This window comes from Delphinus delphis, chromosome 1 (assembly GCF_949987515.2).
Source record: "Delphinus delphis chromosome 1, mDelDel1.2, whole genome shotgun sequence".
In the NCBI taxonomy this organism is placed as follows: domain Eukaryota; kingdom Metazoa; phylum Chordata; class Mammalia; order Artiodactyla; family Delphinidae; genus Delphinus; species Delphinus delphis.
In genome coordinates this window covers 113241375-113252852 of record NC_082683.1, presented here as the reverse complement: position 1 = coordinate 113252852, position 11478 = coordinate 113241375, and the positions used below count along the sequence as shown (strand labels likewise).

General features: G+C 51.0%; 1 long non-coding RNA gene across 1 annotated transcript; it reads left to right on the top strand.

The window, feature by feature from the left end:
* The first annotated feature begins 5138 nt into the window (after positions 1-5138).
* Positions 5139-10265, top strand: LOC132423111 (uncharacterized). Its single transcript, XR_009518927.1, has 3 exons — positions 5139-5269; positions 6404-6471; positions 9628-10265. It is a non-coding gene; the product is annotated as an uncharacterized lncRNA (long non-coding RNA).
* Positions 10266-11478: the final 1213 nt, after the last annotated feature.

Genomic DNA, 11478 nt, shown 5'->3' with positions numbered 1-11478 from the left:
ATCCTTGTGTAAAGATCCACCTACTGAAATGTGAAGCAGCCCTGCCTTGTCAGTGAAGGGTCTTAGTGAAGAATGATGGGTGGGAGATAGAGGGGTGGGCTCTGCCTGTCTTATTCTTGAAGAAAATCCTAAGAACCCTCACAGGAGTGGGGAGCTGTGTGAACAGCAGACGATAATATGCTGAGACTGCTCTGTCCCTGGTGGCCAGGGGGATAGAATCTGGATTCCAGGTGGTGGTAAAAAGTGGTGGTAGCAGGATAGGAAGCAGATCAACACTGGGGTCGGAAGCGTGGAGAATCTTGCTTAGAAATGGAGCTGGGCCTGTGTCATAGAGGGAGGGTAAGAATGAAACAGTATTAAATGCCTACGATGTGCAGGGCACTGTGACAGGAGCTTATATACATTCTCCCTCATAATCCCTATAACTTAACTACCTGGTCAGCAGAAATGTATGCGCCTGGCTCCAGGTGACCCAAGAAAAAGGCTCCTGGACCCTAGAGAATATCATACTAAGTGAAATAAGACAGAGAATGACAAATATTATACAATACCACTTCTATCTAGAATCTCAAAAAACAATATAAATGAATCTCTACACAAAACAGAAACAGACTTGCAGACATAGAAAACAAACTTACGATTACCAAAAGGGAAAGGGATACAAACTACTGCACATAAAATAGACAAGCAGCAAGGATTTACTGTACAACACAGGGAACTATAGTCAATACCTTGTAATAATCTATAATGGAATATAATCTTTAAAAAAATAATGGAATCACTTCGCTGTACACCTGAAACAAATACAATATTGTAAAGCAAGTATACTTCAATTTTCAAAAAATGAACAACAACAAAATAAAAGAAGACGGGAAGAGGGTAAAGTAGAAAGAAAAAGAAAAAAGGATCCCGTAACGTTGGGTGAAAGAAACCAGAGAGGAGAGAACACAAACTCTGTGCCTTCACTTGTGTGAACCCCCAAAACAGGCAGCATAAACCACCATGTTCATGGATGTCTATTGAGGTGGTCAAACTATGGAGAAAAGCAAGTGCTTATCTCTGGGGAGGGGGACCTTGTGATTTTTAAGGGACACACAGACTCCTGGGGCACTGGGGTGTTCCATCTTGTGACCTTAGGTGCTTACACTGAGTACTTCTTTATAATAATTCATTAAGCTATACATTTACTGCTATACACTTTGTGTGTGTTATTTTTCACAATCAGGAAGTTCTTAACAAAAGAATATCACGTTAGGGCTTCCCTGGTGGCGCAGTGGTTGAGAGTCCGCCTGCCGATGCAGGGGACACGGGTTCGTGCCCCGGTCCGGGAGGATCCCACATGCCGCGGAGCGGCTGGGCCCGTGAGCCATGGCCGCTGAGCCTGCGCGTCCGGAGCCTGTGCTCCGCAACGGGAGAGGCCACAACAGTGAGAGGCCCGCCTACCGCAAAAAAAAAAAAAAAAAAAAAAAAAAGAATATTGTGGATAACTGTTGGGCATTAAGTGTTTCCAGTATTTGTGGGGTTTTGTTAGGATTTATCACAGATGTGGGTAATGAGACAGATGGTATGAACATTTTACAGCTCTTGATGCATATCGCAGACCCTATGTGATCTCACGGTTTAATTTGCATTTCTATGACTACTAGGAAGTTACAACATGTTCTCAAATGTTTCTTAGTTGGTTGTATTTTTATTTTGTGAATGACCCATACATATCTTTGAATATTACCCTTTGGGGAAATCCAGTCCTGTTTGGGATGCTGAATCCTCGGCATTTTGAGGGCAGAGAGGTGTCCATGGAGAGGAAGATACTAAAGATACCAAAGGGGCGGGGGGAACGGGAGGGAGCAGCTGGTGTCCCTTCCCCAGGCTGCAGACGCAGAGCTGTGAGAATCCTTTCTGTTTGTCTCCACGCATCCTGTGTCCCCTGAAGCAGCTCATGGGACAGGCCCTGGGGATGCAGTGAGCAGACTTCATATCTGCCGAGAGGAGCAGGTCCAGAGGGGCAGCAGACAAAACAAAACAAGGCAACTGAGACACAGGGCTGGATGGGACACACACAGTGTTGGAGGGTAGACAATATACACAAGCAGGGTTGGGGAAATGAGCACTTGAGCTGGGCCAGGAAGGAGTGTGGGGGGGGATGGGGGCGGGGGAAGCTAAAAGAACTGTGAGCAAATAGAGAACTGTGTGGAATGGCTGAAACGTCGGGCACATTTGAGACTAGTCTGGAAAGACTGGAAGAGACCACGAAGGCCTTGGATGCCACACACAGTGTTAAGGTTTATCTTGGGCTTCCCTGGTGGCACAGTGGTTAAGAATCTGCCTGCCAATGCAGGGGACACGGGTTCGAACCCTGGTCCGGGAAGATCCCACATGCCGTGGAGCAATTAAGCCCGTGCGCCACAACTACTGAGTCTGTGCTCTAGAGCCCGCGAGCCACAACTACTGAAGCCTGCATGCCTAGAGCCCGTGCTCCGCAACAAGAGAAGTTACCACAATGAGAAGCCCGCGCACCGCAACGAAGAGCAGCCCCCACTCGCCACAACTAGAGAAAGCCCACACGCAGCAACAAAGACCCAACGCAGCCAAAAATAAATAAATAAAATAAATAAATTTATTTTTAAAAAAAAGGTTTATCTTGTAAGTCGGCATTTCTAAAGTGTGTGATGTCAGAATGCTAATTTAGCACGACAGTTAGGGCTTCTGCTTGAGAAAAGACAGAAGGAATGTGAATCCCATGGTCATACATGTTGTGAAACACCAGACTGAAGAATTTAAATTAATGTTCCCACTGGAGTAGGGACTATGAATATCTCAGAAGGGATCAGTCTGTACATTTCCTAAACTTCTCTGATCTCTGCCTACCTTTCTTGAGGAGCATTTCTCAGAACCGATGTCCCATGGAGCACACTGAGAATCTCTGACACGGGTAAATTGGGTGTCAGTTTGTGAGCACAGTGAGGGCAGGAGCCAGGCTATGTCGTATTCTCTCCACAATCCTCGCCTTCTTCTCGCCCTCCCCACCTGTGAAAGCTCACCAGCAATGTGATCCTTTCGATGAAACCCTACTTTAGTAGCACAACCATTTCTATTCACTAAATAGGAGCTATTAGGGCGAAACTTCTTCTTGGTCTACTTAGGCTGCCATAACAAAATGCCAGAGGGAATTCCCTGGCGGTCCAGTGGTTAGGACTCCATGCTCACTCTGCTGTGGGTCCGGGTTCAATTCCTGGTTGGGGAACTAAAATCCCACAAGCCACATGGCCAAAAAAAAAAAAAAAAAAACAGCCAGGGACTGGGTGGCTTAAACACACTTCCTGGTGAGAGCTCTCTTCCTGGTTTTCGAAGGCCACCTTTGTGCTCTGTCCTCACATGGCAGAGTCAGAGACAACTCTCTGGTTTCTCCTCATATGAGCACAACTAATCCCATCATGAGAACCCCACCCTTATGACCTCCTCTAAACCTGATTACCTCCCAAATGCCCCATCTCCAAAACCATCAAATAGGGGGTTAAGGCTTCAACATATGAATTTGGGGGACACAACTCAATCCATAACAACCTGTCTGCCCCCAGCCCAGACCCTCCTCAATGGTACACTCATTCCTTCAACAAACTGTTAACAAACTTCTACTATGTTGCAGTCACTGCTCCAGGTGCTTAGGATACATCCATGAATGAATCCAGCAACACCCTCTACCCTCATCATTCCATTAGAAGGAGAAAGACACTACACCACAGTCATGATAAATAAGGAAGTGGTATAGTGTGTTAGACGCTGATAAGGGCGCTGGGAAAAGCAGGGTAGGGAGGATCCAGACCTGGGAGAGTGGTTTTAATTTTACATCAGAAGGTCAGAACAGGCTTCATCCAAGGAAAGACTTTTGAGAAAAGACTGGGAGGCGGTGACGGAGTGGACATCTCAAGGAATAGCTTCCTTGGTGGAGGTGACAACCCTTGTAATGGCCCTCAGGGGGGACCGTGCCTGGTGTGCTCCAGGAACAGGAGGCCAGCGTGGCTGGAGCAGATGTGAGTGCAGGCAAGAGGGGAAGGAGAACCTGAGATCAGACAGGTAACGAGGAGCCAGATCAGATCCATCTTGACCTGGAATCTCGGGATGCCCGAGCCAGAAGGGGCCTCAAAGACTGCATGATAACCTACCACTTGCTGGTCAGGTGAGAAAATGAGGTGGACAGGGTCGATGGGCACTGGTATAGAACTTGGTTCCTGTACAGTTTCTCAAAGCCAGGTCTTGCTAGTGAGGACCTTGCCTGGGTCCTGTGCAGGGCTATGCTCTCCACTCTGTCCACGTGTCCAGGAGAGACCACCCCACTGGCCACAGCAGCAGGGCAGGGAGACTGGGTGGCTGCCGCTGCAGCACTTTCCACCAGGGGCCGCTGGCCCAGCGCGCAGCTTCTCCCTTCATCCCCGGAAACTCCCTGATCTCGGCTCCGCAGGGCTGTCGCCACCTGGCTCTGTCCCCAACTCCAGCCCACGCAGCGGCTCCTTCCCACCCAGGCTTGCCCCCTTTGTCTCAACCAACCTCCCTGCCTCTCCTTCTCCCCCTCCCCTCCCCCCTCTTCCCAAGCTACCGGGGGGGGGGGGGACCAGGCCCAAGAAGAGCTCTGAGAAGGGGACCCCGCCTGGGTTTTGAGGGGCGGAGGAGTGGGAGATGGGGAGGGGTGGCTGAGGGCGGGGCAGGGCGGGGTGGAATGTGCACAGTCACGAGTGCTGTCTGCCCTGCTCCCCGGGGGCTGGCTCTTGCTCTCTCCCTGTTGTGTTTGCTGCTGAGGGGTCCCCAGGGGCTCATTTGGAGCCCGGGAACAGGGCAACCGGGGAGTAAGGGCAGAGGCGAGATTCGGAGAGGAGAGCGGGGGCCTCTGCCCGCCAGAGCCCCTGGGAAAGGAGGCCGCTCCCCCCCCCCAGCCCCACTCGCAGGGCTTATCACCTTCCACAGCCTCGGAGAGGCGGAGACCGAGGCACCAGAGAAAGACTTCCAGGCACCCTCCTTCCCTGCCCCCGGTTACCGGATGTGTCAGGACGAGGCCGGGGTGGACTGTGCCCGCACAGCGCTCTGCTCTAGGCCACCCTGAGTCCTGCAGGGCTGCGGCGGGCGGTGCTGCCGCGGCCCCTTATCAACGCCCTGTGCCCAGGCCACACCCGCCTGGCACACACACCCAGCGGGGAGAGGAGAAACGTCCAGAGAGCCCCTACCCCACCGCTCCACAGGCCGGGGATGGGAGGGAAAGCCAGGACGGCTGATGCAGGTGGGGGTCGGCGCCCAGTCTCTCTGCCCCACTGTCCCCAGCGTCTCCTTCGTCCTCTTCCCCCACCCTGACCTCGCTCTCTGGGCCTCTGAGGCCTAAACCCCCAAACCTGAGGAGCAGAGGTCAGCGGGAGTCCCCAGCTGACCAGGGAAACAGGCTCCTCCCCTGAACCTTGGTCTTGCTCAGCAGCTGGCCCGAGGCCAGGAGCAAGGTTTCCCCTCTCTAGAGGAAGACTTCCTGCTGGCCAGAGGCCGGGGAAATCCCAGAAGCCGAGCTTCCCCTGCCCTCCAGGGACTCACACCCGCCAGGCCAGGGCAGGGAGCTGCTGGGCCCTCCCACGGCAGAGCGGGGGCGGGGGCGGGGGGAGGGGCTGAGGGCACGGGGGGGGTGGGGCGGGGGCGGGACCGGGTGAGAGAGGGGCTGGGGGGACGTCAGGGAGCAGGGTCAGAGGCCCAAGAGGGAGGGAGAGGGGACCTCGTTCACCCCTTCACTTCTGGGTTTGGGGTTGCATCACTGACATCCCGCTCAGGGGAGGGGCTGAGGGCTGGCCGGACAGTGGAGGGAGGGGGAGGGGGCTTGGAGACAGGGAGGGGCGGGTGCCCGATATTTCTGTCAGAACCGGGAGGAAGGGATCGTGATGGGCTAAGGGGAGGGAGGAGACAGCTGGCAAGGCCCACTCTCCCCCAAGCGCTGGGACTGGTGGTCCCGCCGTTCCTCCCCTCACAGTCGGCTGGGGTGGGAAGATGGGGAAGGGAGGAAGGAGAGAGTGAGAGTGAGGGGTGTCCACGTGGCAGAAAGCGCAGTCCCCGCAGGAGAGAAGGCAGCGTGCATGGGGTGGTGCTGGGCATTAGAATGGTTATTCTTGTCCTGTTTCCCTAGAGATCTCCTTCGGGCCCCCTCACAACAGCTGTGATGTATTCCTCCTCCAGTTCCCCTGCTGACGGCTTAGGGGACCAGGCCCAGAATCCCAGCCAAGGGCGGGAAGCCTCGTCTTCCCTGCAGTGAGCACCCCCATCCCACATTCTGTCTCCCTCCTTTGCAGCTAACTGCCCTCCTGACCAAAGCTGAGCCTTCTCCTCCCTCCTCCTCCAGGAAGCCCTCCTAGACTGACCTCCCCACACCCCCTCATTCCAGGGCTCTTCTTCAATCCGGCCACAATGACCAGACACCCTTTTCTCTCCTGGGCGCTGAGAGGTGGCTGTGTAAGTGTTCCAAGCCCTGTGGCTTCCTGGGTGTGTCTCGGGTCTCCCATTAGTAACAAGTCCAGGGCAGGGACCTTGACGTCAGGTCACAAGCCAGTCCATGTGGGGAGGGGGTGGGGAAGCCGCCAGTGGATTTTCACAGCCCCGGATCCTAATTAAAGGGTCCCCATCTCTCCATCACAACCTGCGTAAGCCTGACCTTTGCATCTCCCCTTTCCCCACTTTTTTCTCAAATCCAAGCCATCAGCCTCTCCCAACTTCTGGTTTTCAGTTAACAGGTCCACCCTTCTCCCACCCACCCAGGCTGGAAACCTGGAGTCATCTTGACTCCTTCCTCTGACAGCCCAGATACAGGCTCACATCCAGCCCTGCCTTTTCCAGCTCTCCAACCCCAGTCACCTCACTTCATCTCAAGTCAGCAAGCATTCTTGATCACCTGCCAGGGCCTGACTGGTGTCAGGTACTGATACACAAAAGATGAGTAAGGCCCCGGCCTTGCCCTCGAGGGCGTCACCGCAGTGTTAGTTGCACTATAATAAGTCTTATACTGGAAGCACAGAGAGCCCTGGAGTTGGAGAGATGCATTTCCACTGGGGACAGGAGGAAGACAGTCTGGACTCACCAGTGACTGGCTGGGTGGCCTTGGACAAGTTACTTATGCTCTGAGCCTTTGTTTCCTCAACAACAATAGGAGAATGATAAAAACCCTTGCAGGATTTGGGAGGATTAACTGTAATAATAGCTAACATTTATCAGCTCTCATTAGGTACCAAACCCTCTCCTAAGTGTTTTATAGGTAACAGGTCATCTTGTCCTTGCAGCCCCCTGTGAGGTATGGGATACAATCATCCCTATTTTCAGATGAGGAAGCTGAGGCTCGGGGAGGTTAAGTACATTGCCGGAGTGAGCCCAGCTAAAAAGGACTGATGCCGGGATTTGATACAAGACATTGTTTCATAACGATCATATTCACCTATGCAAGTTTATCTTCAAAATAATTGTAATAATAACTAACGTTTTTCTTTTTTGAGCTCTACTCTGTGCCAGGCTCTATGTTGATAACTTTACTTGCATTTAATCCTTAGAACCACCTTGAATGGCAGATATGATCGTATTGTAAGAAAAAGGAGGCTCAGAAAGGTTAAGTAATGCCCCAGGTCATGCAGCTAGGTCCCTGGAGAGTTAAACTTGACCCCAGGTCTGTCCAACACCAGAGTGTTCTCTTCTGCCCTGCACCCTCCCGTGGCTCAGCCTGTCTGCTCACCCCCCAAGCTCACACAGTCACCATGCTTGTTCACCACGCTTGTTAATGTCCACCCCCACCAACTCTCCACATCACCTCTGATTCTGACCACCTCCACTGCTCAGATTCCCACCCACCATTCAAGGCCCAGCGTTTCTGGAAGCCCTCTACACTGATTCATTCAAGCCCACCCTGGCGTCTCTTCCAGACAGCACATAGCACATTTGTGGCATGTATTTTGACACTTGATCATATTTAAATGACAGTGTAATTATATATTATTTGGCTTTGTCTTCTAATTATTTAATATTTAGAAATCGTATATCCCCAATCAGTGCAAAACTTCCTTGAGTGCAAGAACCTTAACTTTCCCTTCACTTATTCTGTCTCCTCCCCCCATCGCGCAGACTGCTAGGCACACAGCAAGTGCTCCTTAAATAAACAGAGATATAAAAGGCATTGAAGAGGCAGGAATTCCTAGATGATTAATCACCTTCGTATCTTACTGTTCGGATGCATATCTATACAATATGTAACCCCAGACAGACAAGCATAAACCTCACCTGAAGGCAGCTTCTCCCTAGGATTCTGGGAGCTAGGGTCCTTTGAGGATAGATCAACCAGAGGACAGCTTTACTGTCCCCTCCCCACTGGCAGTGCCAGTTCCTTGTCCTTCCCTCCCTCCCTATCCTCCCTGGATGAGGGTGCTAAGAGATTTACTTGAGGGGAGGAGAGGGGTAATGGTGGGACAGAGAGGGCGCACAGGGCCGCTGACAGCACTTAAGCCCAATGTGTCTGACCCTCCTGTGTCTCTGCAGTGACCCACACAATCAGGCGGGGTTTCGTGAGTTGGTAATCCACACAGAGGCACACAGGGTCCAGCCCTCAGAAGGTCCCCGCAAATGAAAGTGAAAACATAGCCTGGGCTCCTTCCTGGCTCTGCCACTTATGAGTGACAAGGAAGTTCTGGGGCAATTCGCTGACCTCTCTCAACAGGCTCTTAGCTCTGTCTTCCAGTTCCATCGTTTCCTCATCTATCATGAGCAGATTCCCCTTAGTGTCTCCACAAGGGCCACGTGAGAAGATGCACGTAAAGAGCTTCGTGCAGTGCCTGTCGCATTGTGAGCACTCAACGCAGAGCAGCCATCGTGGGTGCTGTTGTGACTATTGCTGAGATGGGAGACACAGATGGGAGTTGGGAATGTACGTGGAGCTGGAAAGAGCTGGAGGTTTGGCCTTGGGACCAGACAACTCATACCTGGGGTCCAGAGATCAGGAAAAGAGCTCCTAAGGGTCCAGGCCTCCCACCATGATTAACTACCCTTTCCCTCCCTGCACTTTTCTAATCATACCTCTCCTGCCTCCTCAGCAAGGGTTGTGCTCTATCTCCAGTAGTTTTCTTATCATGTCTTCAACATAAGCATTGCTTGTCTCTGCTTCCGAAACTTTGCACAAAACATTCACTCCTAGATATTCTCCCTCACTCCTTCCCAATACGTGCCTATCACCTCCTCCAGGAGGCCTTCTTGACTAGGCCTCTCTACTCCTCTCCTTGATTCCAGGGGCAACCTCACCTTGCAGTCGCTCAGACCTTGCTTAGTCATGGCCTCCTGCCTCCCCACCCACTGGAGGAAGCAGATGCCATACCCCCATCTTGAATGTAAATGCCTGAGGGCAGACACCTGGCCCCTTTAAAATTCTCCCCACTGCATCGGAATGCCTCTTTCTGAGCTATGAGCTCCGTGCAAGCCCACCTCTCCGTGCTCTGTTTTCAAAGACAGTGAAACACACCCGCCCCTTCTCACCTTCTCAGAGTGATGGAAGGTAACTCAGAAAAGAAGGCTGAACATCTGGGAATCAGGGATCCAGAGAACAGCAAGATAATCATGATTTAAATGTGCTTCTGTCCTCAGCAACGAGCGTGAAGGAACATCATGGTGCAGTAGAAAAATCCTTCTGGAAAAGAGCCCAGGAGAGCCAGGATCTGATTCCAGCTCCACTCCTGACATGTTGGGTTACCTGAGCAAAGAACTTCTCCATGACTCAGTTTTCCTGAGTGCCAAGGCTGGTGCCTATACATCCCAGACCTTATATGGCTGCCCCTTCCAAGATCCCTTAAGCCTGAGCGAAACTTTTATTTGCCCACTTATGATTGTAGGAAAATAGAGCTGGCCCTAAATGAAACTGTCAAAATCTGAGAACTATGTTTCACAGACCTTCCTGTTCTTTCATCCCAGATCCCTTCCACCAGCTTCCAATAGTCAGTGGGAGGAGAGGGCAAGACCCCTTCTCCCAGATATTTCCCTCATTTATTCCATCTAAACATGAAATAATTTGAGTAGTAGAGTCTTGCAGCAGTGAGGTGAGTTTCAGTCAGTTGCCTTTCCCAGGTCAACTGAACTTTAGGCCTTCAATCAGTAATAATGATATGATTGACTGTATTCCATATTCCAATAACGATCTCTAAGAATATTTTGATGGAGAGATCCTAGGGAGCCCTTTATCCCTGAAATTCTTTGTGCCCAATCAAAATATTACAAATAAACCTTATTTTGTGCTTATGCGGTTCTGTTATTTATTGCTATATATAATAAACCACCCCCAAATTTAGCTGTCTAAAACAAGGGCCATTTTATTATATCTCACAATTTTGTGGGTCAGGAACCACGTGGCACTGAGTGGAGTTACCCAGTGGTATTCAGCTGGGGGCTCAGCTCAGCTGGATGGTCCAAGGTGACTTTTCTCATTTGTGTGGTATCTTGCCTGAGATGCTGGAGAGACTGATCTTAGTTGGGTGCCTTTCTCTTTCCATGTAGTTTCAGGGTCTTTGCACATGCTTTCTCTAGCAGGGGGACCAGACTTCTTAAATGGTAGCTCAGGGTTCCGAGAGAAAAAGGTAGAAGCTGCAAATCCTCTCAAAGCCCAGGCCCAGAACTCTCACGGTGTCACTTCTGCTACACTCTGTTGGTCAAAGCAATCAGAGCCCAGCCGACATTCAGGAGAAGAGGAAATAGATCCCATCTCTCCAGGGAGGAGTATCCAAGAATTTGTGGCCATCTTTAATCCACCACCCAGAGTAACCTGATGGGGACTTAGAAGGAAGGATGTGTGGGAGAGGAAGTGAGGGACCTGGGATGAAAAAGCCTACGGAGAGTTTCTTGATGTAAAAGTTGAAGTTTCAGGTTTGGCTGAGGTCGCTGAAGAAGGTAATAAATACCTCAACCTCCTGGATATCTCTTCTCTCTATACCCCAAACCTAGCCTATCCTGGTAAGATCCCAGGAGTTTGGCTAATTCAAAACCCAGCCTATGGTCTAGAACCCACTCTACCCAAACGCCTACCCCTTTTCTAGGATCCTCTATTCCCCATCTCCTATCACCTCCTGTCTTCTCCTTTTCTCCTAAGGAATTCAGACCCTGTACATCTTATCCTTACTATCTCCCAGGACTAGTTTCTCTAACCAATAATCACCACCTTGCATTTAATGAGCACTTCCTTTGTACCAGAGTCTGTGCTAAGTGTTTCAAATTCATTATTACGTTGACTCCTCGCAACAAGGCATTACTCTCATTTTGCAGATAAGGAAATGGAGATCCAGAGAGATTATGCAACACACCTGAGCTTGTATGCTCCAACTCAAAAGTGCAGCCTTTAATTACCAGGTTATACATCTACTCTTCCAATTGTCTACCATTTAAATGACCCATCTGTGTCTTTATGGGATGTGAGGGTTGGAAGGCCCTCAACATGCTAAAACGAGGACC